The sequence below is a fragment of the Macrobrachium nipponense genome, chromosome 10 (assembly GCF_015104395.2).
Source record: "Macrobrachium nipponense isolate FS-2020 chromosome 10, ASM1510439v2, whole genome shotgun sequence".
NCBI lineage: Eukaryota > Metazoa > Arthropoda > Malacostraca > Decapoda > Palaemonidae > Macrobrachium > Macrobrachium nipponense.
In genome coordinates this window covers 79,560,925-79,585,200 of record NC_087204.1, presented here as the reverse complement: position 1 = coordinate 79,585,200, position 24,276 = coordinate 79,560,925, and the positions used below count along the sequence as shown (strand labels likewise).

At 43.1% G+C, this 24,276-nt stretch overlaps 1 protein-coding gene and 1 pseudogene across 1 annotated transcript in view; both read left to right on the top strand.

Moving 5' to 3' along the window:
• Positions 1-24,276, top strand: part of LOC135224011 (uncharacterized) — a 248,225-nt gene that overhangs the window by 88,237 nt on the left and 135,712 nt on the right. The window lies entirely within an intron of this gene.
• The window catches only part of LOC135224257 (uncharacterized), a 218,359-nt pseudogene that overhangs the window by 136,594 nt on the left and 57,489 nt on the right, over positions 1-24,276 (top strand).

Sequence of the window (24,276 nt, the reverse complement as noted above, 5' to 3'; positions counted from 1 at the left end):
AGCAGGCTTAAGTGACAGTAATCACAGAGTCTACTTTGCTAACAGGTAAGGAAACCAAGATGTACATCATCTACTTAATTTAAGTTTCCTAAAAATCCATATTCTGTCTCTTCCCACCATCCGAAGGTGGGATTCAGCTATATATATATCTGACAGGTAAGTTTCATGAACAAAATGTTATTGTTATAATACAATTAAGTTGTTCATACTTACTGGCAGATATATATAATTAGAGTGCCCACCCTCCTCCCCTCAGGAGACAGTGGCATGGATAAAATATGAATAGAAAATGGGAATGGTTCCTGATATCCGCCTCCCAGCGGTGGGAATGGGTACTACCACTGGCCGCCCACTACGTGTGCCGCGAGTTTTGAAATTCTGTCGGACGTCAGAAAATACAGCTTATATATATCTGCCAGGTAAGTATGAACAAACTTAATTGTATTATAACAATAACATTTTTCAGGACTAGGTGATATCCATATGTTCACGGAACTTAGGGATCTTTGGCTCTCCCTAGGTCTCCCTGGGGAGCCCTCATTGTAGGTCACTCATCTTAATGCGTTTAAGGTGCCTCCTGCCACCAATGCATCAGTAACTGGGACTTTGCCCTCGGTTACAGTGTCAACGAGAACCAAGTCCATGTCCATGGCTCCCATGATTATCCGTCATTCTCCGATCCTGTCGACATCCACTTCAAAGGATCTTCTAGAAATTTTGATTGAGAAGTAGAAGAAGTAAAAGAGGAGGCACTGTCCTTCTTCATCACCTTAGTCGCCATTATGTCTTCATCTCCTTCCAAAGGTCTCGTTCTGTGGATAGACCGGAGGAAGGAGAAGGTTGCTCTCCCAACTGTAAGAAGGCACCTAGACTTTCCCATGTTCTGTTTTCTTCTACTGAAGAAGCAGTGTATTCTCTTGCTTGCTTTCCAGTATCTCTGGACAATGGTACCATTTCGCTGTTCTCTTCAGATTCCTGCAGTGTAGGAGCAGCTTGGGTAAGCTATGTCATGGCTTCCACGAGCTGAGTCTAAGGGCGTTGGTTTCCTGTGGCTGCAGACCCCCAAGGCATTGATACCGGACATTGCCAGTTACCTCCCAGGTCTGGTAATGAACCTTTTGCTGCACAAGTAACCAAGGATTTGAAGTGGAAGCTCATTCTCTTCAGATCCATGTGTTGCAAACAGTATTCATTGCACATCTCTGTGTCTCGGATGCCCTGCGTGCACGCATCTCCCAGACCCATGCCCCCAAAAGTTCTTCTGCCAGTGGTCCTATGGACCCGTGTGACTGCAGTTAGCACTTGTGGTCCATGGGTCGGGGCACGTCCTATGGGGAGAGTGTGTGTGTGCAGCATGCAGCCACTGCCCAAACCCCTGCAAAATCTGTACCAAGGCCCCGAAACGGTGATGTTGACTCCCAAGTCTGCTCACCTGGGAAAGCATCAAGAAGGTCTGCCGTTCAATCGTCTCCACACGTACAGGCCTCGGCCTCAAGAATTATTGCATGTCTTTGGGACAGCACACACGTGCGTGCTTGATTGCTCTCCCAGGGGACAGTTCCTGTCCATATTCGCGTAAGTGGACCTATCCCCCCCCCCCCCTTCTGGGTAGTACGTTCGAGTGATGGTATTCATTCTCCCAGGAACAATGCTTTATGTTCGCTCGACAGGATATGTTCTCCCAGACCTGTGCAACTGTTATGGGTTGACAGCCATTCACAGGCTTCTTTCCTGTCGGGACTTCGCCCTCCGGCATTTCTGTGAAAAGTGCTATGCACCTCTCACCTGTTCCATCTTCTTCCTGGAGTGAGAGGGGCCCCAGAAGTTCTGAGGATGGTCTCTCTCCTGCAGAGAGAGGGTCAAGAAGACTGTGAATTGGATGGGCTGAAAGGTCCTCTTAGCAAGAACCCAGGCTCCCCAAAACTGCAGCCTTCTCATTTGGAGACTGTTAGACTGATTCATCGGTACACGATCGTGGGGAAGAGACCTTGCCTTCCTGTGACATTCATCCTTCAGGTGTCGAAGCATTTGTTGGATCCCATAAGGAATTGTAACCTTTGTTTGGACTGCCTTGGTCCAAGGTTGCCAATTCTGTCCTGGACCAGGTGAATTCTCTTGTTTTTTGGCAAGACATCTCACTCTGGTCCAGTTGTTCCTTCAACCTACTTCCTCCACCTCTCCCTCTTCAGAAGAAGTTTTACAAACCCTTGGAAAGGTCGATTCCGACTGCACAGGTGTCTGACCCAGACCTATTTGTCTTGGACCTGCTCTGTGCTGAGGATATCTCCCTCTCATACCAGGAGTCTGTGAACTGGAAAGTGGTAGGGTGTCCCTTGCCCCTCCCACTGGTAGTTAACTACCAAACAACCTTGTTTTAGGATAGCCTGCTCTAGCTTGTGCTGAAGGTAATCCCTTATGTAAAGAATTCGGGTTTGTATGTTAGGAAAAATACCAATTACATTTACAAGTACTTATTGTCATTTTTGATGTCTTGGTGCATAATTCTTTGTGGGTGGGGGTCCCATTTGCCTATGCATTCTTAAATTTTGTGGTGCAATCAGTAGTTATGACTGCCATTACATCTGGAACCAGTTAGTTTTCCTTCTCCCTTAGGTAAAAACAATTGGCTTGAATAGTAGAGGCCAGACTTTTAACTGTATCTGTGGATAGGCTTTTCTTAATATAATTAAATTTCTATGTGATGTATTTCTGGTGCTTTGACAAATAGGACACTGTGTAAACTACAGTATATACCCCATGTTTTTTTGGGACAAGTAGGTTTAAGTTAGTTGCCCTATGTTTCATTTTATGTATCTGTAAACTTGAAAATTTCATATATGTAATTACTGCAAAGAATAATCACCTGTTATAAAAGTCAGGTTTACAAAAGCAGAATTGGTTGACTACCAAGCATTTTCTTGTATTTTTATTACAGTGCTGGTGTTCATAAAGAGATTAAATAATATTCTATGGGATGCACTGAGCCAAATTTTTGGCCGCTACTGATACCAACTTTAAAAGCCGATACTTATAATGATACCAACTTTTAAAGCTAATACTGATACCGATTCCAACTTTTAAAGCCAATACCGATACTTGCTACCTCCATATTACTTTTAATTAGGGAAGTATATTGTTACTAAAATCTTTCTTGTTCTCTGGTTATCGTATATTAATGTTCAAAAGTTGAAAGGTCATATGATAGGGTTATATAAACTGCACATGTTAAAATAGTACCCATCCAACAGTTTGGCAATGACTTATTGCTGATAGAAATAGACACAACTATAGTTAATTGAAATTAGAATTACAATAATTGTTAAATAGTACACTGTACAGTATTAAGATACTATGTATTCTGTCTTTAAAATATAAACAATGAACCTATATGCAATGATATGCCTATATTTAGTTTGGTGGGCTTTGTTAATATACTATATACATTTCAAGAAGCCTAGAAGGGTTTTAAATTCCTATACTAATGACAAAAGTATTGGCGGGTATCGGGCAGAAATTCACCGATACCAATACCACAAAAACTAGCCCATACCACGGATACCGATACTTGGGCACATCCCTAATGTTGTGTATTATAGAGAAGGGTTATTTCTGAGACACAGGTTACTGTAATGCTTCAGGCTTTTAGTTAATGCCCCACAACTAGTTGACGTTAATACTGTAGTATACTATTTGTTAACATTTGTTTACACTTGACAGGTTTGGTTATGCCATCCTTGTAACAGGTAAGTTAAAGTAGTATTGCTTTATTAAACCAGTAAAAAAATCCATTACTATATTAAAGAAAAAGGAAAATATGTACAGGGTATATATTAAAAGTAACTCATTTGGTTCCAGTCATAACTGTACTTTTTGTACATTTTCCAGTGAAGTGACTATAAATTAATGGCTGTAGTAAGAGACTCTGCATCTTTGGGATCAACGGATGATCTCCCGTGTAGTAATTCAGATGTCTTTTTGAGTCATCAAAGGCTTAGGTAAGTAAATATATGAAGGTCTTGTGAATAGCTTTATTTTAGCCGTTGCCATTGGTAATATACATAATATTGAAATGGGTAAATATTGCAGAACAAAAAAATGAGTTCCATACAAGTGACAAAGTTATTACTTTACAAATTACTTCAGTCTTGTGGTTGTTGCAATGACTAGTTTTAATGCCCCAGCAGGCTCCAGACTGTCCGGGTGGGTCAATCAAAGAATTTTTCAAGGCATATCATAGAGACCATTGCGAGATGTAGAAGTCGATTTTCTCTCTTCGTCTACGAGACGTAGGGGTCTTTTTTTCTAAAGCTGGTTTCTCAGGCATTAAGGGTGCTGGCTGGCTACTGCCATTTTTTAAGGACAGAACTTTGGCATTCATACCCCTTAATAAGGTGACTTGGAACATCTCCATACCTCATATGATTTTCGCCTTTGACCTTAGGTTTTGTGACGCCAGTGCAATTTATCCTGCTAATAAACCATTTTCCAAATTTTATCTCCTCCCTTGATACTTAAGACCTGAGATTACTACCATATAGAGATCTGATGTAGACCTACAATCAAATTAAGTTTTTTTTTTTTTTCTAAAAGTTATTTTTTGCTAGATATGAATTTTTTCATTATGGTAAAAAAATATAAACCCTATAAATCAGGAAAAAAAATTTTAAGAAAAAAAATTGGAAAAAAGGGCTTCATTTTATTCTTCTATAATGTCTTTCTAAGTTATATACCAAATTTCAATGCTATAGCTTTAAAACTAAGGGAAAAGTACACTTTGAAGGTCAACAAGTATAGTTTTGAGATACAGTGATTCAAAGTTTTTCTTTGTATTTTTACAAAGACAATGTTAATAAACCATGATTACTGTAATTTTATATTCATTTTTGGTATCAGTAAACCAGAACTATGTTAATTATAACTGTTATTTATCACAATTTAATCATAAATGAAGATCCCTTTGCTGAAAGATCGTAGACTGGGGCACTGCGTCAGGCGAGACAGGGTCTCTCCTTCTTACGCAGCACCCTCTCCACTCTCTCCTACACTAACTCTACTAATATCACCGTATTATGATCTTCTGAACTCTTAATAGAGCGAATTTTCTTTTGTATGTTAGCAAGATTTTTGCTTGTCTTTTCCTCTTGGCATGATGAAATTCTTTCTGAAATAAAGAAAACAGACTTATAAGCAAGCGAACATCAGAGGTGAAACTCGAATGTGCACTCTCATGTTTCAGCTCACACTGAAGGCCATGTAAGCGTACCTTCCCGTCTTGTGACTCATGGAATCTCTACAGATGCCATTGCTCACAATTTGTTTGATAATAATTATCAAAATTAACCCTTTAACGCCTAAGGGTATAATAAAAATCGTCTCCCGTATGCCGAGGGGGGTCTCGAAGTGAGCGCGAAGCAAAAAAGATATTTCTTTAAAAAAATCACAGCGCGCTTAGTTTTCAAGATTAAGAGTTTATTTTTGGCTCCTTTTTTTTTGTCATTGCCTGAAGTTTAGTATGCAACCATCAGAAATGAAAAAAAAAATTATTATCATATATAAATAATGCGATAGTATATGATAGCGTGAAAAAAAAATTTCATATATAATTGTATTCAAATCCGCTGTGAGCAAAACGGTTAAGCTAATGAGTTAATTTTTTTTCGTTGTATTGTACACTAAATTGCAATCATTTTGGTATATAACACATTGTAAAAATGGTCAAAGCAACACAGAGAAAAATATTATCACAAAATGATGCATGAATTCGTAACGCGCAGACGTAAAATTTTTTTTTTGCAAAATTCACCATAAATCTAAATATTGTTCTTGAGATTTTCCAATTTGTTTCAAATGAAGATAAATGATTGAATATTACTATACTGTAAGAGTTTTAGCTTACAATTGCAGTTTTCGACCATTCGGACGAGTTAAAGTTGACCGAATGTTGAATTTTTTTATATATTTTATTTTTATATGCAAAATATTTCAAAAATGAGAAAAAGCTGTAACCTTCAATTATTTTTTGGTGTATTCTGCATGAAATTGCGCACATTTTCATATACGTATAAAACTCTATGAAACACCTAATATGAAATGGAACAAATATTCCGAGAATGGGACGTACGCATTTCAGAGATTTGCGGCGGAGAATCCTTCTCCGGCATCTACCGGATCTACTCCGGTAACTCCTGTTGGGGTGGCGGGACCGAGCTCTTTTGATCCCACCACTTTCTCAGCAGTAGTAATGCTGCAAGTGGGAGAGATGGTTGGCTCTCTTGGCTCCAAGTTTGAGCAAATGTTTGCCACAGCTGTCAAACACGATTAACCAGTCTGGTCAGTCTATCCAAGATCTCTCTAACCGAGTTAGAGAGCATGACGACCGCTTGCTGGCCTCAACCAGGCTCCTCAGCCAAGCTCCCCTGTAGCAGGTACTGGTCTCTTACAGTTACCTCCTTATGAATCCCTACTAGCCTTCTCTATGGATAACCATGGAGAGTGGCCGCTTATGCCCCCTTCAAGGACGGCATGATTTCTATCCCGGAGTGTGGAACTCGAAGGATTGAGGACTTCGAGTTCTACCCTCCCGGACTGACTCAGCCTTTCATTGGGTATGCTAGGCTGACCGTCACTGCTCTCAATAGAGAGGATAAGATCTCCCGAGAGACTGTGCTGCATAGTAGGGATCATGCACAGCGGGAATGGGTTGGAGTTGGATCAAAGATCCTCCTCCAATCAAATCATTCTATCAAGTACCATCAAGGAATTGACAGATTATCGGAGGAACTCCTTCAGAAAGGAGCTATTGCGAGAGTCAAGCATCTAAAATTTCAAGGTCGCTTATTCAGCGTGCCAAAGAAAGGCCTCAACAAAAAGAAGGGTAGTCTTAGACTTGTCAAAGCTAAACTCTTTCATTCGTTGCGACAAGTTTCAAAATGCTCACCATCTCGCAGGTACGGTACCTTACTTCCCCGTGGGGGGGCCGTCACAACCTCTATCGATCTTACAGACGCATACTATCATATCCCTATAGCCAGACACTTCCGTCCATTCCTAGGCTTCAAACTAGGAAATTAAAGGTTCTCATTCAAAGTGATGCCCTTCGGTCTGAATGTAGCCCCAGGGTATTCACGAAAATAGCAGAAGTGGTAGTTCAACAGTTGAGAACTCAGGGGATAATGGTAGCAGCATACCTCGACGATGGTTGATCTGGGCACCAACGGTCGAGGAAATGTCTCAAAGCCACGAAGAAGGTATTCAATTTCTGGAACATCTGGGGTTCCAGATAAACAAAACGAAATCCGACTCACTCCGGAGTCTCGTTTTCAGTGGCTAGGAATCCAATGGGATTTGTCTTCCCACAATCTGTCAATTCCAGTGGTCAAAAGAAAAGAAATAGCCAAGTCTGTGAAACAATTTCTCAAATGCAAACAAACATCAAGGAGAAACCAGGAAAGAATCCTGGGCTCTCTTCAGTTTGCCTCAGTGCAGACATCCTCCTGAAAGCAAGGCTGAAAGATATAAATCGGTTTGGCGATCGAGAGCAAACGCCAAATCTCGAGACAAGTTGTCATAATTCCCACAGATCCTTCGCAATCAGCTCCGTCCATGGACAAAAGTGAAGAATCTTGCCAAAATTGGTACCCCGTTCAATATCCCCTTCCAGTGTTAACCATTCACACGGATGCCTCCCTGTCCGGGGTTTGGGGGGATATTCTCAATTCAAACAAGTTCGGGGACTTGGTCAGTTCAGTTCCGCCAGCTCCACATAAACGTCCTGGAAGCAATGGCAGTATTTCTTACCCTGAAGAGACTCCTTCCCCCGAAGAAGTCTCATCTAAGACTAGTTTTGGACAGTGCAGTGGTAGTACATTGCATCACAGAGGAGGGTCAAATCCAAACACGTGAATCATGTCATGATAGCCATCTTTGCGCTAGCAGACAAACACAGATGGCATCTGTCCGCCACTCACCTGGCAGGGGTAAGAAATGTGATAGCAGACGCTTTGTCCCGGTCAGTCCCTCTGGAATCAGAATGGTCCCTAGACGACAGGTCATTCCAGTGGATATGCCAGAGAGTCCCAGGCCTACAAGTAGATCTCTTCGCCTCACAAGCGAACCACAAGCTCCCTTGCTATGTGGCCCCCAACCTGGACCCTCTGGCCTATGCCACGGACGCCCTGTCGTTAGATTGGAATCAAAGGAGGAAAATCTATATCATTTCCTCCAGTGAATCTTCTTTTGAAAGTCTTGAGCAAGCTGAGGACTTTCAAGGGACTAGTAGCTCTGATTGCTCCAGACTGGCCAAAAAGCAACTGGTATCCGCTGCTTCTGGAATTGGGTCTCCGACCTCAACGGATTCCCAATCCCAAGTTGTCGCAATCAGTACAAATGAGGACTGTGTTCGCTTCCTCAGGAATTCTCCAGACCCTAACTTTATGGACTTCATGAAGTTTGCGGCTAAAAAAGATGCTAATATTGATCCACAAGACATCCTTTTTCTAGAATCAGACAAAAGAGAGTCAACTATTAGGCAATATGACTCAGCTGTTAAAAAATTAGCATCCTTTTCCTGAATGAATCAAACAGTACAACCATGACAGTTAATTTAGCTATATCCTTTTTCAGGTCCTTGTTTGAAAAAAGGTTTTAGCAGCTAGCACTATTTACTACTAATAAATCGGCTTTGAAGAAAATCTTTCAGTTGGGTTTCCAAATAGACCTAACAGAATTTTACTTTACGTCTATTCCCAAAGCCTGTGCTAGACTCAGACCTTTCTCAAAGGCCTACGTGCAGTTTCATGGTTCTTAAATGATCCTCAAACTAGCCTCAGATACTGACAAACTCGTCTTGCACATTCATGATGCTCCTTAGAAAGACGTTATTTTTTGTTAAGCCTGGCTTCAGGAGCCAGAATTTCAGAACTGTCGGCTCTATCCAGAGATGCGGGTCATGTGGAATTTCTCCCCTCAGGAGAAGTTCTACTTTCCCTGGATCGTAGCTTTTTAGCAAAAATGAGGATCCCCTTGCAAGGTGGGCTCCTTGGTAAAGTCATCCCACTTCCGCAAGATCCTTCTCTCTGCCCAGTATCAACTTTAAGAGCTTTCTATCTCTTACATCCTCTAGATCCTCAGGTTCTCTCTTTATGAGAGAAAAAAAGGTGGCAACTTTATCAGTGAAAGGAATCAGACAACAGATCCTTTACTTCATTAAACAAGCCAACCCTGATTCATTTCCAAAAGCACATGACATCAGAGGAGTAGCCACCTCAATTAATTACTTCCAACATATGAACTTTGAGGATCTTAAAAAGTATACTGGATGGAAATCACCGACAGTCTTTAAACGTCATTACCTGAAGTCCTTGGAATCTTTAAAATTTTCTGCAGTAGCAGCGGGAAACATTGTTTCTCCTGATACTGCACAGTAGTTGTAGTATAGATCCAGGTCTCCTTTCTACCTGCCTCGTCAACATGCCTCACCCTATTGCCATGCTACTCGGGATACTCTAGCCTTAGCCGCTAGAATCATATTGGTGGATTGTCCCTTATTTTTTTGCTAGGGCATCCACGTTATGTACATATAATGTACTTCAGTGTTTCTACCCTTATTTTTATGCTAGGGTAGAACACAATGAGTTTGTATATTTTGTAAATATCTTAATTAAGTGAATCATTCTATATTGTTCTTGCCATTACACTATTATGTATCACCATGTCTAATATAAGTTAATTTTAAGTACTTTATATTGATTGCTTTCTTTACCATGCCATTGTTTAGGATAAGTTAGCTTTTAAAGTACTTTTGTTTGTATACTGTAATGTCCCTGATTCACTTATATTATATAAACTCTTTTCACTATTGGGTTTCATTTGTCCTTATTCCCATCTTGTCTGTTTCTCTGGTACTATTTCATAGCCGCACGAGCTGAGCCCAGAAAAGGGATTTTGACGTAGGAAAATAAATCTATTTCTGGGTGATTGGCTCGTGTCGCCCTAGGAAACCCACCCTGTTTTCTTTTACCCACCCTACAGGACAAGAGTGTTCATAGATTAAGGATGACCGCTAGGGCGGTGCTGTCCGTGGCGTCGGTAGTAGTAGTAGTAGCGGCCGCATCACCTTTAGTATCAGCTCTCTCTGGTGGGGATTTTATGTTGGAAGGTCTAAATGGTGAATGACTCGTGGTAGTTATCCCACTCGCCTATCCCTTCCCATAACGACACTTCTTTTATAGAAGTGAGCGAGTCAGTTTTACTGACATTTTTCTTGATTTTATTTTTCTCTGGTAATTTTAGATTAATTTTACCTAGAAATAATAGATCTTAAAGGTAATTTCATAGGGCGACATGAGCCAATCACCCAGAAATAGATTTTTCCTACGTCAAAATCCCTTTTCGGAAGAGTTACCGCCCGGACGTAATGAAAAATTTTTTTTTTCATAAATTCACCATAAATCAAAATATTGTGCTAGAGACTTCCAATTTGTTGCAAAATGAAGGTAAATAATTGCAATATTACTGGAAAAATAAGAGTTTTAGCTTACAATTGCGTTTTCGACCATTTCGATAGTCATAGTTGACTAAAGGTTGAAATTTTGGCACTTATCGTTATTTATATGAAAATATTTCAAAACTGATAAAAGCTATAACCATGGGTATTTTTGTACAAGTAACTTACCCAGCAGATATATACTTAGCTGTAGACTCGGTCGTCCCGACAGAATTTCAAAACTCGCGGCACACGCGACAGGTAGGTCAGGTGATCACCATTCCCGCCGCTGGGTGGCGGGGTCTGGAACTATTCCCGTTTTCTAAGCCATAATTTCTCTGTCGTTGAACGGACAACACCTATTGTTCGTTCCTCCATCTTGGATTTCAACTCGTTTGCCGAGAATTTGGATTGTTTTTTTTTTTTTGGTGACGTATTCTGTTTTTTCTCTGGCTTGGCATACGCTTATTGGACTGTTTTTTTCGACTTTGGGTTAGACTACTCTTTCACGATGTCTGACGCTAAGGCTTCACCTATGTTTAGAGTTTGCAGTAGGGAAGAATGTAAGGTTAGGCTGCCTAAATCGGCATTGGATCCGCATAGTATTTGCGCTAAATGCAGGGAGAACTGAAATGTTCTTTTATTAACACCTGTGGTGGAATGCGAGAACCTTACGGAGAAACTTGAATGAAGGAATTATCATCATATGTTAGGAAGCTTGAGAGAGATAGAGTGAGAAAGGCTTCAGCTAGGTCATCTAGTAGATCTTGCTCATTAGAACAAGAAATTAACTCTCCATCTAACAATTTTCCCTTAGCCTCAGCTGCTTCTCCCTGTTCTGAATCCAAAGATTCTTCGTCAGAGAGGGAAAATGTAAAAGCTTCTATTAAGAAACTTCAAGCTCAGCTACGAACTCTAAACCAAGGTAAGAGTGGTGATAGTGACTTGTGCAGTGTCCCCAGTGCAGTGGAGGGGCGTCTGACCGGTTTCCTCATTGCTCCTAGGCCTAGACCTCTTCCAAAACTCCCAGGACCAGGGGAGGAGGAATGTCGAAAGCCGCAGGGAGGATGCAGAACATCCCCAACGGTCAGGCGTCCCTTCGGCAGATCCTGTTGTTAAGTCCCAGGCTGCCTCGGATTGCCGCAGAAAAGGCGTCCTAAAGGAGTGTTTTTCGGCCTCAGACTCTTCCTCTCCTAAACGAGGATGGAGTTCGGCCTCCCGTTCGCGCCCTTTGAAGAGAGCCTGGAAGGCGCCTAAAGGAGACGCGGCTGACTCCAGCCCAGAGCGTTTTCCCCGAGGATTGGCCTTCGGGACCTAAGAAGACTAGACTAGAGGAGCCTGCTCTTCAGGATCCGACCAAGAAGTTTTTTGGTTAATCTGCAAGAGCAGTTAGCTTCGCTCGTAGGCTCTTTTGCGAAGGACGCTACAAAAAGGAGGAAGGATGTCTCGCTCCCGGTTAAGAGTTCCGCCAAGCGTCCTTCTTCGTATAGGAGAGAACTCTCACGATCTCCAGGGCGTTTATCGCCTTCGTCGAGAGACTCGTCGATAGGAGTTGTTTCTCCTTGAGAGAAGAGCCTTTCGCCCTATAGGCTGTCTTGCCCGAAGCGCCCTCTTAATCGCAGGCGAAATCGAGCAGAAAGTCTCGATCGGTTAGGTGCAAGGAACCGGGAAACCGATTTAGGTATCAGGATCCCTTGGGTTCTTCAGGACCAGGAACCAGACAGCGCCAAAGAGGCAGCAAAGACGCAAGAGAAAGGGCGTCAAGAGCCTCTTAGAACGCAGATTCAGGACGTCAGGATTCGGCTTAGAAGGCAGGAATCAGGACGCTATGGAGCCAGGACGCCTGAGTCAGGCGCCATGAGTCAGGGCGCCTGAGTCAGGACGCCAGAGTCAGGGCGCCATGAGTCAGGGCGCCATTTGAGTCAGGGGCGCCAGGAGGGTCAGGGCGCCAGGAGTTCAGGACGTCAGGAGTCAGGGCGCCAGATTAGGACGCAGAAAAACAGGACGCCAGGAATACGTTAGGCGTCAAGTGTTAGGGCGCCAAGAGCCTGTTAAGCAGCAGGATTCAGGACGCGAGGATCTTTTCAAGCGCCCTGAATCAGGACGCCAGGAGCCTAGCAAGCGCCACGAACCCGAGAACATAGAAAGAGTCCTAGTAGGCACAGAGTGTTGCCGACAGACAGGAGCCTCACTCTCGTATAGGAGTGCTAATGTTCCGCGCTCCCCTTCTCGGAAAGGAGTTCTTCTCCCGGGCAAGAGCCAGATCACTCCAAAACGATCTCCTTCTGTAGATCAGTTCGGAACCAGTATCGGAAGACGAAGAGCCTGTAGATGTAGCAGTTTCGGACTACAAGAGACTTTTTCTCTTTGCTGCTAAAGGAGTTCGGAGACTCCTTCATCCTGCGGACCTCCTTCACCAGGATCGTTGAGTCCAGCACTAAAGCTCTCAAATCGTCTTCCTTCGTTAAGATGCGCCCGCTCTTTGTATGAAAAAGGCTTAAAAACTTTTTTCAGAGTGGTTGACTTCCAGAAGGGAGCGGCAAGACAGTTTTCCTCCCTCCTTCCAAAATTAACAGGCAAACCAGGAAGGTGGTACGAGACCAAAGAGCCCGATGGGGTTAGTCTGCCTTTCTTCCGCGGAGTGCGGATTTTGCTTCCTATGGACTCTGCTAGGAGAAGTCGTTGCTGTCTGCTAAGCGACTTGGGGCATGTGTGAGCTGGACCTTTCTAAAGGCCTCTTTAAAACCTAGAAGTCTTCAACTTTATGGACTGGGGCATTAGGAGCTTAGCAAAGAGATCTCAGGACACGGACTTTGTTTCCATGGAGGAACTTTCGAGCGTCTGGCTTGCCTGACAGAGCGGTCATGGATGGTTTCTGTGGAAGTTGCCTCTCTTTTTGGTACGGGAGTTTGAAGAAGAGATCTGTCTTTAGCTCTTTCTTAGAACAAGAGCAGTATCACCCTTGCGAAGACATCTCTTCTTTTTGCTCCTTTATCCCGCACCTTTTTACACAAGAGACGGTAGAGAGGTTTTCGAAAATCTCTTTTTACTGAGAAAGGCAACTCAAGATTCCTCACGCACTCAGCCAAGAAGTTTATAGGCCGGCAGTGCCTATAGAGAAGAAAGAGAGACCCTCTTTTGTCAGCCCTTTCGAGGGGCCTCTCTTTCTAGAGCCCCTCTTAGAGGTAGAAGACCAGAGAGAAAAGAAATAGACCATCTAGAAGGTCCTCGGGAAGTCTAGATGAACAGCAAGTCCTCCAGAGAAAGTAGGCGCCAGGCTACTCCACTTTTGCCAATCTGGGCGCAGAAGGGAGCGGACTCCTGGTCCCTCTCTATCCTGAGAAAAGGATACTTGATCCCCTTCAGGAAAATCCTCCCTTGACGACAACTCCAAGGGAGTTGACCGCAAGATACTCGGATCCGGTCCGAAAGCTTGCTATGTTGCAAGCAGTGGAACAGATGATTCCCAAGGAAGCGGTAGAACTGGTTCAGATCTCCAGTTCTCTCATGGATTCTACAATCGTTCTATTCCTGGTACCGAAAGCATCGGGGGGATGGAGACCAGTTTCTAGACGTCAGTGCCCTGAATTCTTTGTCTTGAAGAAGAAATTTTTCGATGAGTACGTCTTCCTCTGTTCTAGGTCTGCTCTTCGTCCAGGGGACTGGATGTGTCCCTGACCTTCAGGATGCGTATTCCATGTGCCCAATCAATCCGGCAGCAAGGAAGTATCTGAGGTTCATGTTCCAAGGGGCCCAAGTGTTCCAGTTCCGAGCGATGTGCTTCGGACTTTCGACACCTCCTCAAGTCTTTACGGACATCATGAAGAATGTAGCTTATTGGCTACATCTGGAAGGGATCAGGATCTCGTTATATCTGGACGATTGGCTAATAAAGAGCCCAATCGGAGGAAAATGTCTGGAGGACCTTTTAGTTACTCTGAAAGTTGACAAAGTCCTTAGGGACTTTTAGTAAATCACGATGGAAATCCATGCTGACTCCTCAGCAAAGTATTGTCTATCTGGGGGATTCAGATGGATTCTCGGGATTTTCTAGCGTATCCTTCGCAGGAAAGAGACAAACGCTGCCTAGAAAAGGTGTCAGTCTTCTTAAGGAAAAGAACATTGTTCGCGAGGGAATGGATGGAGTTGCTGGGGGACCCTCTCCTCGATGGAACAGTTCGTTTCTTAGGAAGACTTCACCTAAGACCCGCCCCCTTCAATTTTATTTGAAGGAGAAGTGGGATTGGAAGTCCAACAAATCTCCCGGGAGAGAATTTTTCCAATCTCGAAACGGATCAAGGAGAAATAATTCCGTTGGTGGTTAGATCACAGAAAACTAAGCAAAGAATCTCCCTTCGCTTACAGAACCCTCGCCTAGCGTTGTTTGCAGACGCCTCAGATTCAGGGTGGGGAGCGACCCTAGGTTCGCAAGAGGTGTCAGGCATTTGGGAAGGAGAACAAGTGTCCTGGGCACATAAACAAGAAAGAGCTAACGGCCATTCATCTAGCTTTGGTTCATTTCGAGGAACAGGTCTCAGGTCCTGGGGATTCAGATCACTCGGACACCACAACGCCCTCGCTTATATAAAGAAGCAAGGGGGGAACGCATTCCTTTTCCCTGTACGAGTCAGCAAAGGATCTGCTGATTTGGGCACAGGAAAGGAAGATCTCTCTCCTCACAAGGTTTGTGCAGGGAGAGAAAAATGTCCGGGGCAGATCTGTAAGCAGAAAAGAACAAGTCTACCCACGGAATGGACTCTCAATCCTCAGATTGCCAACAACTTTGGTCAGCGGTGGGGAAGGCCCATATAGACCTGTTCGCGACCAACAAGGAATCACAGATTAGAAACCTATTGCTCCCCGATCTCGGATCCTCAAAGCAGTAGCAGTAGACAGCTTTCTGCTAGATTGGACGGGCTTGGACGCTTACGCCTTCCTCCTTTCAACGATAGTAGGAGAAAGTATTTGAGGAAGTTCGCTTGCTCGGAAGGAACAAGAATGACCCTCATCGCTCCCCTTTTGGCCGGCTCTCGATTGTTCACAGAGTGCTGGAGTGGTTAGTGGATTTCCAAGATCGCTTCCACTAAGGAACGATCTTCTCAAACAACCCCACTTCGACAGGTTTCACAAAAACCTCCCCGCTCTAAGTCTGACCGCCTCAGACTGTCGAAGGACTTGTCAGAGCAAGGGGCTTTTCACGAGAAGTGGCGAAGGCTATTGCAAGAGCCAGAAGAGTCTCCACTTCTAAAGTATATCAGGTCGAAGGGGAGTGTTTAGAAGATGGTGTAAGGAAAGAAAAATATCCTCTCCAGTACCTCTGTAACTGAAATCGCAGATTTTGTTCTCCTATATTTGAGAAAAGGACTGTAACCTTAGCAGTTTCAACAGTGAAGGGTTACAGAAAGTATGCTGGCCTTCAGTTTTCGACATAGAGGAATAGATTCTGACAAACAATAAAGATCTTCCCATGACCTTATAAGGTCTTTTGAGACCACGAAAGGACATGTCATCAAGAAGCCTAGCTGGAACTTGGATGTGGTCCCTCAAGTCCATAATGTCGGGAAAATTTTGTACCGTCTCACGCAGCTTCTCTTTAGGGACTTAACAAGAAAGTCTTTATTCCTTTTTCCTTTTGGCTTAGCAACAGCCAAGAAGAGTGAGCGAGTTGCAAGCTTTGGAAGGTAAAGTGGGGTTTAAGAAAGATCAGCGATTTGCTCCTTTCAACCATTTTTCTAGCGAAAAAAATGAAAATCCCTCAAGCCTTGGCCAAGAAGCTTTGAGATAAAATAAAGGGAATAATCTTCATTAACGGGGATAGGAACTAGAAAGGAACTTTGTGTCCAGTCAGGGCACTCAAAGTTCTACCGGCGAAAGAAGAAGTTGCTGAAAGGTACAGAGGAAAGTCTTTTGGTGCTCTGTAAGAGATCCGAAAAGAGCGATTTCTAAGAACGCCCTTACCATTCTTCATAAAGGAGTAATAAGGGAAGCTCACCTTAAAAATGCGAAGAAGAGCATTTCAAGGTTCTCAGAGTGAGAGCTCATGAAGTGAGCCATAGCTACGTCTATGGCATTTCACAAAACATGGTCGCTTCAGGCTCTTATAGAGTCGACATTTTGGAGATGTAATTTCGTGTTCGCCTCGAATTACTAAGAGATGTTAAAGTTTCGTACGAAAAGTGCTTTGCTCTGGGAGCGTATGTTTCGGCGAATTCAGTGCTGGGAGAAGGGCTGAGGCTAATCCTTCCTATTTAGTTTAGGCTTAAATTACGTTTATTGTGGTTGTTTTTGTTGGTTAAATTGGTTATGGGTAGGGAGGGATAGGACCCCTCTACAATTCATAGAGTGTAACAAGACTAACAGGGTCAGGTGATCGGGATTGGCTTCAGTGCTCTTTGTGATTTGTTTTATAACCTTAACTCTGTCATGTAAGAGGGCGAGTCCCCATTGATATGACAAAAGGCAAGGCTCTACCATGTAGTGGGTCAGCCCCCATTGGTACGATCCAGTATAGGCTCGTCGCGTAAGCGGCTAGCCCCCCTTGACACCGATCCAAAGAGTTATTCAACCATGAGGTTCATTCCTCCGTTGAAACTCTTGAGGCAAGCAGAACTCATCGACAGTAGTCATGAAGTCTCAGCCCAATAAGTAGGAACTATGGGATTAGTTATCCAAGAACATGGTTGTTTTTTCCCTGTTTTTTTTAATGTATTTAGTTTAAGTATTTATTTTGTTTGTAGCTGTCTCTTGCCCAGCCACCAAAGGTGCATCAAGCTAAGTATATATCTGCTGGTAAGTTACTTGTACAAAAAATGTTATTGTTAAGAATACAATAAAAGTTTTGTACATACTTACCTGCAGATATATACGATTAATGGCCCACCCAGCCTCCCTCAGGAGACAGGTGGAAGAGAAATTATGGCTTAGAAAACGGGGAATAGTTCCAGACCCGCCACCAGCGGCGGGAATGGTGGATCACCTGACCTACCTGTTCGCGTGTGCCGCGAGTTTTGAAAAATTCTGTCGGGACGGACCGAGTCTATAGATAAGTATATCTGCCAGGTAAGTATGTACAAAACTTTATTGTATCTTAACAATATCATTTTTAGTTTGTATTGCGCATGAAATTGCACATTACACATATAAAACTTTATGTAACGGCTAATTTAAAATGGTGTAAACATTACAACAATCGCACGGATGATTTTTTCGGAAGAGTTACCGTGCGGACATAAGGAAAAAGTTTTTCATAAATTCACCATAAATCGAAAATATTGTGCTAGAGACTTCCAATTTGTTGCAAAATTAAGGTAAATGATTGAATACTACTAAAAATATAAGAGTTTTAGCTTACAATTGCGTTTTTCAACCATTTCGGTAGAGGTCAAAGTTGACGAAGGTTTGAAAATTTTGGCACATCATTATTTGATATGAAAATATTTCAAAACTGATAAAGCTACAATCATGAGTATTTTTTTGTTGTACTCTACATGAAATGTGCACATTTTCATATATAATACTCCAGTAATGCTAATTTAAAACAGTGAAAAAATTATGTCAAAGTGAGAAATAATTTCCGAGATGTGTCACTGATACTTTTTAGTGCTGTAAGAAAGAAAAATCGCAATTGGTGCCCTGTGTAACGATTTATAAACAAAACAACACCTTGATCTGTGAACTCCCAGCATCCCTCAAGGCGCGCGATTCAAAAAGTTTTCGGTCTGGTAGGCCTTATAGTAGTGTTTTTCCGCGAATATTTTAAAAAAAAACTTTTCTATGTCGACGTAAAATACGTCCAATCGGACCCGACAGACAATTTATCTCTACATAAAATACGTCCAAATAGGCGTTTAAGGGTTAATAACAGAATATACAGTGGTACCTCGAGATACGAAATTAATCCGTTCCGAGGCGGCCTTCGTATCATGAGCTTTTTGAGCTTGGGCCGCATTTTACATGTAAAATGGCTTAATCCGTTCAAGCCCCCTCCAAAAACACCCCAGTAAATTTCATAATAAGCTAAATTTGACCTATAAACAATGGAAATACTTCAACAATTTGGACCATTCAAATACCTAACTTAATACGTACTGCTAATATACCGTAAAAATGAAAGTGTAAGTTAGTATTAGTACATGGTATACAAGAAAATAATGTACGTACATACGTACGTATGTAGTAAAAGGTGGAAGCTTACCTTTTGAGTGAGGCTATCTCCGAAAGTGGCGACAGAGGAGGACAAACGGCAGATACGTACGTACATTAACTTTATGAAACATAAAAAAATGTTAAGAAAACATAAACTAAACAAAACACATTAACAAAAACTGTAACACCTAACTTTACAAAAAACTAAACAAAAATTTTACTTTTTATATTTACTTTTTTTTTTTTTTTATACAAAATTTTCAACTTCTTCACCCACTTTCAACTGTATGTTTGTTTAGTATCACTTGGTTTTCTTCCTTTTTGCTTACTACTCCTATAAAGGCCTTTTAAAAAATAAAAACTATCCAGGAAGAAATTGCTTCTGCTACTTTGCAATGTTCCTGAAATCGCCGGGCAAACGTCATCGAACTGTGCAAGCATACGGACCTGTGTAAGCCTTTTTGGGTGGTGTCTCTTTTCTACGAATGATTGCACCTTATGAAAAGCAGCTAGAGCATCTTAATTTTCTGCCGTTGTCATAGAGTCCTGTCGTCCTCCTCGCCGCTGCTAGAGAACTCCCCTCTTGAACGACATTGTGTTGCATGGCCTCCAACTCCTTCGTAAGCTCCTCTTGTGCTCCTCGAGAAGGTCATTGATGTCATCCTCGTCAACGACCCAGCCCATGAACTTGCCGAGTGCAACGATCTCATCAAGATCTGGGGTTGTGAAACAGTTTCAGGATCGTCAACTGTTTCTGAATCTGCAGCACCAGCTTCGCCACGCGAATCCCATCGAAGCTCGGGCGGAATTACGGCATTAGGCCAGAGTTTCCCTCCATGAGGAATTCAAGGTTCGCCTCGAAACTTCCTGCCCAAGCTTGGTCAATGAGTCAGATGCATATTATGATATCGAAATGCTCCTTCCAAAATTCACGCAAGGTGAGATTTTGTGGTATCGGTGATGTCAAAAAATTTTTTAAAAGATGTTTCGTATACAGTTCTTGAAGTTCGATATCACTTGCTGGTTCATGGGCTGGAGAGAGGGGTGTGGTTAGGCAGAAGATAAAAGAACCTTGATGAAGGAATATTCCGCTAGGATACCTTCTTTGAGGCCAGGAGGGTGAGCAGGGGCATTGTCCACACCTAGCAGGCATTCAGAGGGAGGCGCTTTCTCTTCCTAGAATTCTTCACTGTCGGCTGAAACACAGATTTACCCACTCGGTGGAACAAAAGCCTTGTTAACCCAGGCTTTCGCATTAGCCCTCCACATCACTGGAAGCTTCTCCTTTAGCATTTTGTGGCCCTTGAAGGCTCGAGGAGTCTCGGAATGATAAGACAAGTAGGGGCTTCACCTTGCAATCCCACTGGGCGTTCGAACAAAGTGCGAGCGTAAGCCTGTCTTTCATGGCTTATGCCCGGGTAGCTTCTTCTCTTCTTCCGTGATGTACGTCCGACGAGGCATTTTTTTTCCAAAAAAGGCTAGTCTCATCACAGTTGAAGACTTGCTGAGAACTGTAGCCTTTCCTTGATCATCATCTCGTTGAACGTCTTTTTAAAGGCCTTCGGCTGCTTTCCGTGTCTGAGCTGGCCGCCTCCCAATGCCGCACCACCGAATGGATGCCAGTCCTTTACGGAAATTCACGGAACCACCCATGCGAAGCCTTGAAGTCTGGGGTTAGCGTTGACGTCCCGTTCTCCTCCGTTGTCTTCGGCTGGGCCCCCCCCCAATCAAATCGCCGAAAATCGCTGGCCTTGTGGGAGAATTGCTGTCTCCCGTTATCGTATCGCCAGCGATTTCTTTGTTTTTTTATCCAGACAAGAAGAAAAGCCTTTCCATTTCATCCGTGCACGTGGGTCCTCTTGCTGGAACAAAATAGTGACGCCCTTTGAAGGTGTAGCTGCTTTGATGCATTCCTTCTGCTTAAGGATGGTCCCTATTTGTTGACGGGATTTTGGCCGTATTCCTTGGCAATCACACTCAATCGCATACCAGCTTCATTACTTCTTGATTATCTCCATCTTCGTCTCAAAGAGAGCATTCCTCTTCTTTCCGTGAATTTCAAGTTTCTTGGGACCCATGATTACGTATAAACTGTACGTAATTATGTTAGTAGTACATATACGTATGTAGTAAAGTTCTCACACACAACCAATAAAGTATACTACAACGAAATCACTAAAGAATTTACGTTGATAAACGAAATCGTTAGAACGAACGAATACCACGTGCGTATAGAAACGATGCTGCTACCAGTGGCCGAAAAAAGCATGCCGCTACGTAGATGCAAAATCAGGGAGGGATGCTGACAATAAGGGGAGAGAAGGTCTCATGGCGGTGACTAGCATCACGAACCAATGGGAGAGCGGGAGGATGGTGGCGAGTCTACTCAGTTGGCGGCACGCGATTTTCAAAATTGTTATCGGTGGGTCCGGGCGAATCTCGGACTTCACAGTTACAACCTTTTCATATCTTGAGCAATTTTCGTATGTAGAGCCGTAAAATTTTTTGTATTTGCTTCGTATCTCGAGTTTTTGTAAGTTGAGCCTTTCGTATCGAGGTACCCACTGTACTGCATTTTCTTGTACGGATCAAGTAAAATATGAAAGTAAGAGGAATTTTGACTAAATGTTTCGTATACGCAAAGGCAGGGAGGAGATGCAGTTTGCTTGTTTTTCCTTTGGATTGTTATCTAGAACCAAGGACCCATCTAAGATTTGGATCTGTTTCTTCCTCACTTAAGTACCATAAGGGAACATCCTTGATGTCCATTAATGCCATCCAGCTCCTGAGCTGCTAGCTCCACCTGGGGGCCAGCTCTCTTGGTGCCAACCACAGCCTAGCACCAGCTCATGTTCTGAGTGTAGAGGGTGCTTGCTAGCTCTGAGGAAGAAACACTTCTCTCTGTCCAAATGAGTTTGTTCCTACACCGTATACAAACCTTCCGTCCTCCCTTACTTAGGATAGATTGCCCGCTCAGCTGAAAATACCGGCGAATACATTCTTTTATATACAGAGGACCCGGTAGTTACCCTGCCCGGCGGTGAGAAGCACCACCTCCCCACCAGCTCACTGAGTCGTCACTTTGATTACAGCTGGCAGCAAGGAAAGACCTTTCTCTTTTCTCTCTCACTGGCTTGCTGAAATTATTCATAACTTTCTTTTTCTCTTTCTAGCTGAATGTGAGTATGTCTGACAATATGGTTATGTGTTCCTGCCCTGGTGTCCCGGTGCTGTAGATGTGGGACTTTCATGAGCAGGATTGATAGAGACCCTCACTCCCTTTGTCCTTCTTGCAGGGGGCATTCCTGTACAGCGGATCCCTCTGTGAGGAGTGTCGTACCTGGTCGCCTGCTCAGTGGGTTGAGTATCACCGGGGGCGAAGTAAGAAGAAGAAAAGGGATTCTTCGGCTTCGAGTTCTTCCTCGAAGACTAAACGACCCAGGACCTTCTGCTTCCTTGTCAGGGACTCGTCCTTCGGGACTTCGGTGTCTCACTCCTCCAGGAGTGAAACGCATAAGAGCGACATTCAACTCCTGGCCAGCCTTTGAAAGAGCGAGACCTCCTAGTTTCTCCTGGTGAAATGGGAAGGCCTGGCCCTTCTAAGGATGAGCCATGTTTTGTGGCCTTCGTTGGGACTTCCTGGCCTGCTGTCGAAGGAGAGACTTTTGTTGGCACTCTCCTCTGGGGCTGCGTCTTCCTTCTTGGTCTCCTCGAGGAGTCAAGGGATGCAGGCCCCTGCAGCTTCACCTTGTCCCTGGACAAGGTCCTCGGACTCCTCCTGACACGCTTCTTTGAGAGCCAGCAGTGACTCTTAGAGAAGTAGTAAAGACTCCTCTCAGAGACTTGCTGATGCACGCTCTCCTTCGAGAACTACCAGACCTTCATGTGTAAGCTCCTCAGCTTTGTGTGATGCTATGGCATGCACAGAGGAGCATTCGTTGGATTTACTCCTCCACAATGTGCGATGCTATGGCACGCACAAAGGAGCATTCGTTGGATTTACTTTCCTCCGCAATGCGCGATTGCTCTCGGTATGTGCACAGGAGGTGTCGCTAATTGAATGCTCCCCTGCAATGCGTTATGCTTCGGCACACGCACTGGAGCCTTCATTGGAGTGGAAGTCGCAGAGAAACTGTCTCTCCCTCTTGGGGACAACGTGCCCACACACCTTCTACACTACAGCAATAACTACTTCCTGATGCGCACATTCATTTGAGGCCGCGTTACTCCTGGACAGCGTGCTCCGACAGCACGCGTGATTATGCATGTGGCCTTTAGACAGCACTCACCTGTAACACCCAACGCGCTGCTTCACCGCTGCCTCAGCAACAGAATAAGCGCTCACGAGACGTACTACTGCCCGTGTGCGCCAAAGTGCGTCACCAGAGCATTTTTCTAAACACTCCAGCAGGCGCTTTTGGTCTCCAGTATAGGCGGCCCTCGGTTAGCAGGAAAGGTTCTGTTCCCGGCCGCCGACACTAAGGGATTTTCGACGCTAAGCAATTTTAAAGCTTATGGCTGCCGCACATCTTCTTTTGAAATTTCTAGACCAGTCAAATGGCGCCGCAATCCCGCAATGGCGCAATAAGTAAAATTATATTTATGCAGTATAGTACTATAGAATTTACTGTAAAGTAGTGCTGTACAGTACATTATAGTATTATAAATACTGTAAAGTGAAAAAAGCCTAGCTTTAATCCTTGGGTGTCAAGAGTATGTAAAGATATAAGGTTTTTACAGTGTACAGGTAGCTGTAGTGTTCAAGTTACGATAATTCGTCGTATGATAATCCGATTTTATGAGAGACCAAATTACAATAGCCTACTTTATCCATCTCTAGTTACATAAGTTCAAAACAGCAAAAGAGAATGATGAAAGTATGGTTTTAACGTTATACTCGTTGTGTAACATGTACAGCCATGAACAACCGAACGAGAAACAACTTTTTATTTTTCCAAGTACAATCGAATTGAATAACATCTGTTTGGCATGTATTTCAATCATCGTACCATAGTACACTATTACCGTAGTTGTTATAAATGACGTTATGTAGAATAGAACTGAGATATCTTAATGTAATAACTTTATTTGCTATAGATCAAAGATCAATCTGGAAATATACTGTTAAATTTAAACCTAGTTATAACTGAAGCTGAGAAAACTGTTCAAACTGCTAACGACTTATCGTGCATCGGCAACAAGGATAAAACTCCAGTAGACGTATGCCATCAAGCACAACCATAGATAAAACTGAGATAAAATAATTTTAATCAAAATTACTGTGCTTAAAAGAACACATTTTACTGTTGGTTTCATGCCGATATAAGATAAATAACGTAAAGTTTGTTACGATTATATAAAGGAAAATTGCGAACGGAATCATGTAATTTCTTTATGCAATAAACTTGTCGCCAACATAATCTGTTAATGAAAAAAAAATTAGTTCACAATCACAACAAGACATTCAATTCATATTTCCACCTAAAAACATGTCACATAAGGAAAAATAACCTTGTCTCATATAAGTCAAGTAGTATCTAGATATTTGTTTATGCTAACTAGAAGCAAGAAAATTTGCTCAGAATTGCGTTAAATGTGGCGAAACAAGCTCGTATTCGCCATCAGCTGATTTCAAACCAAAAACATTG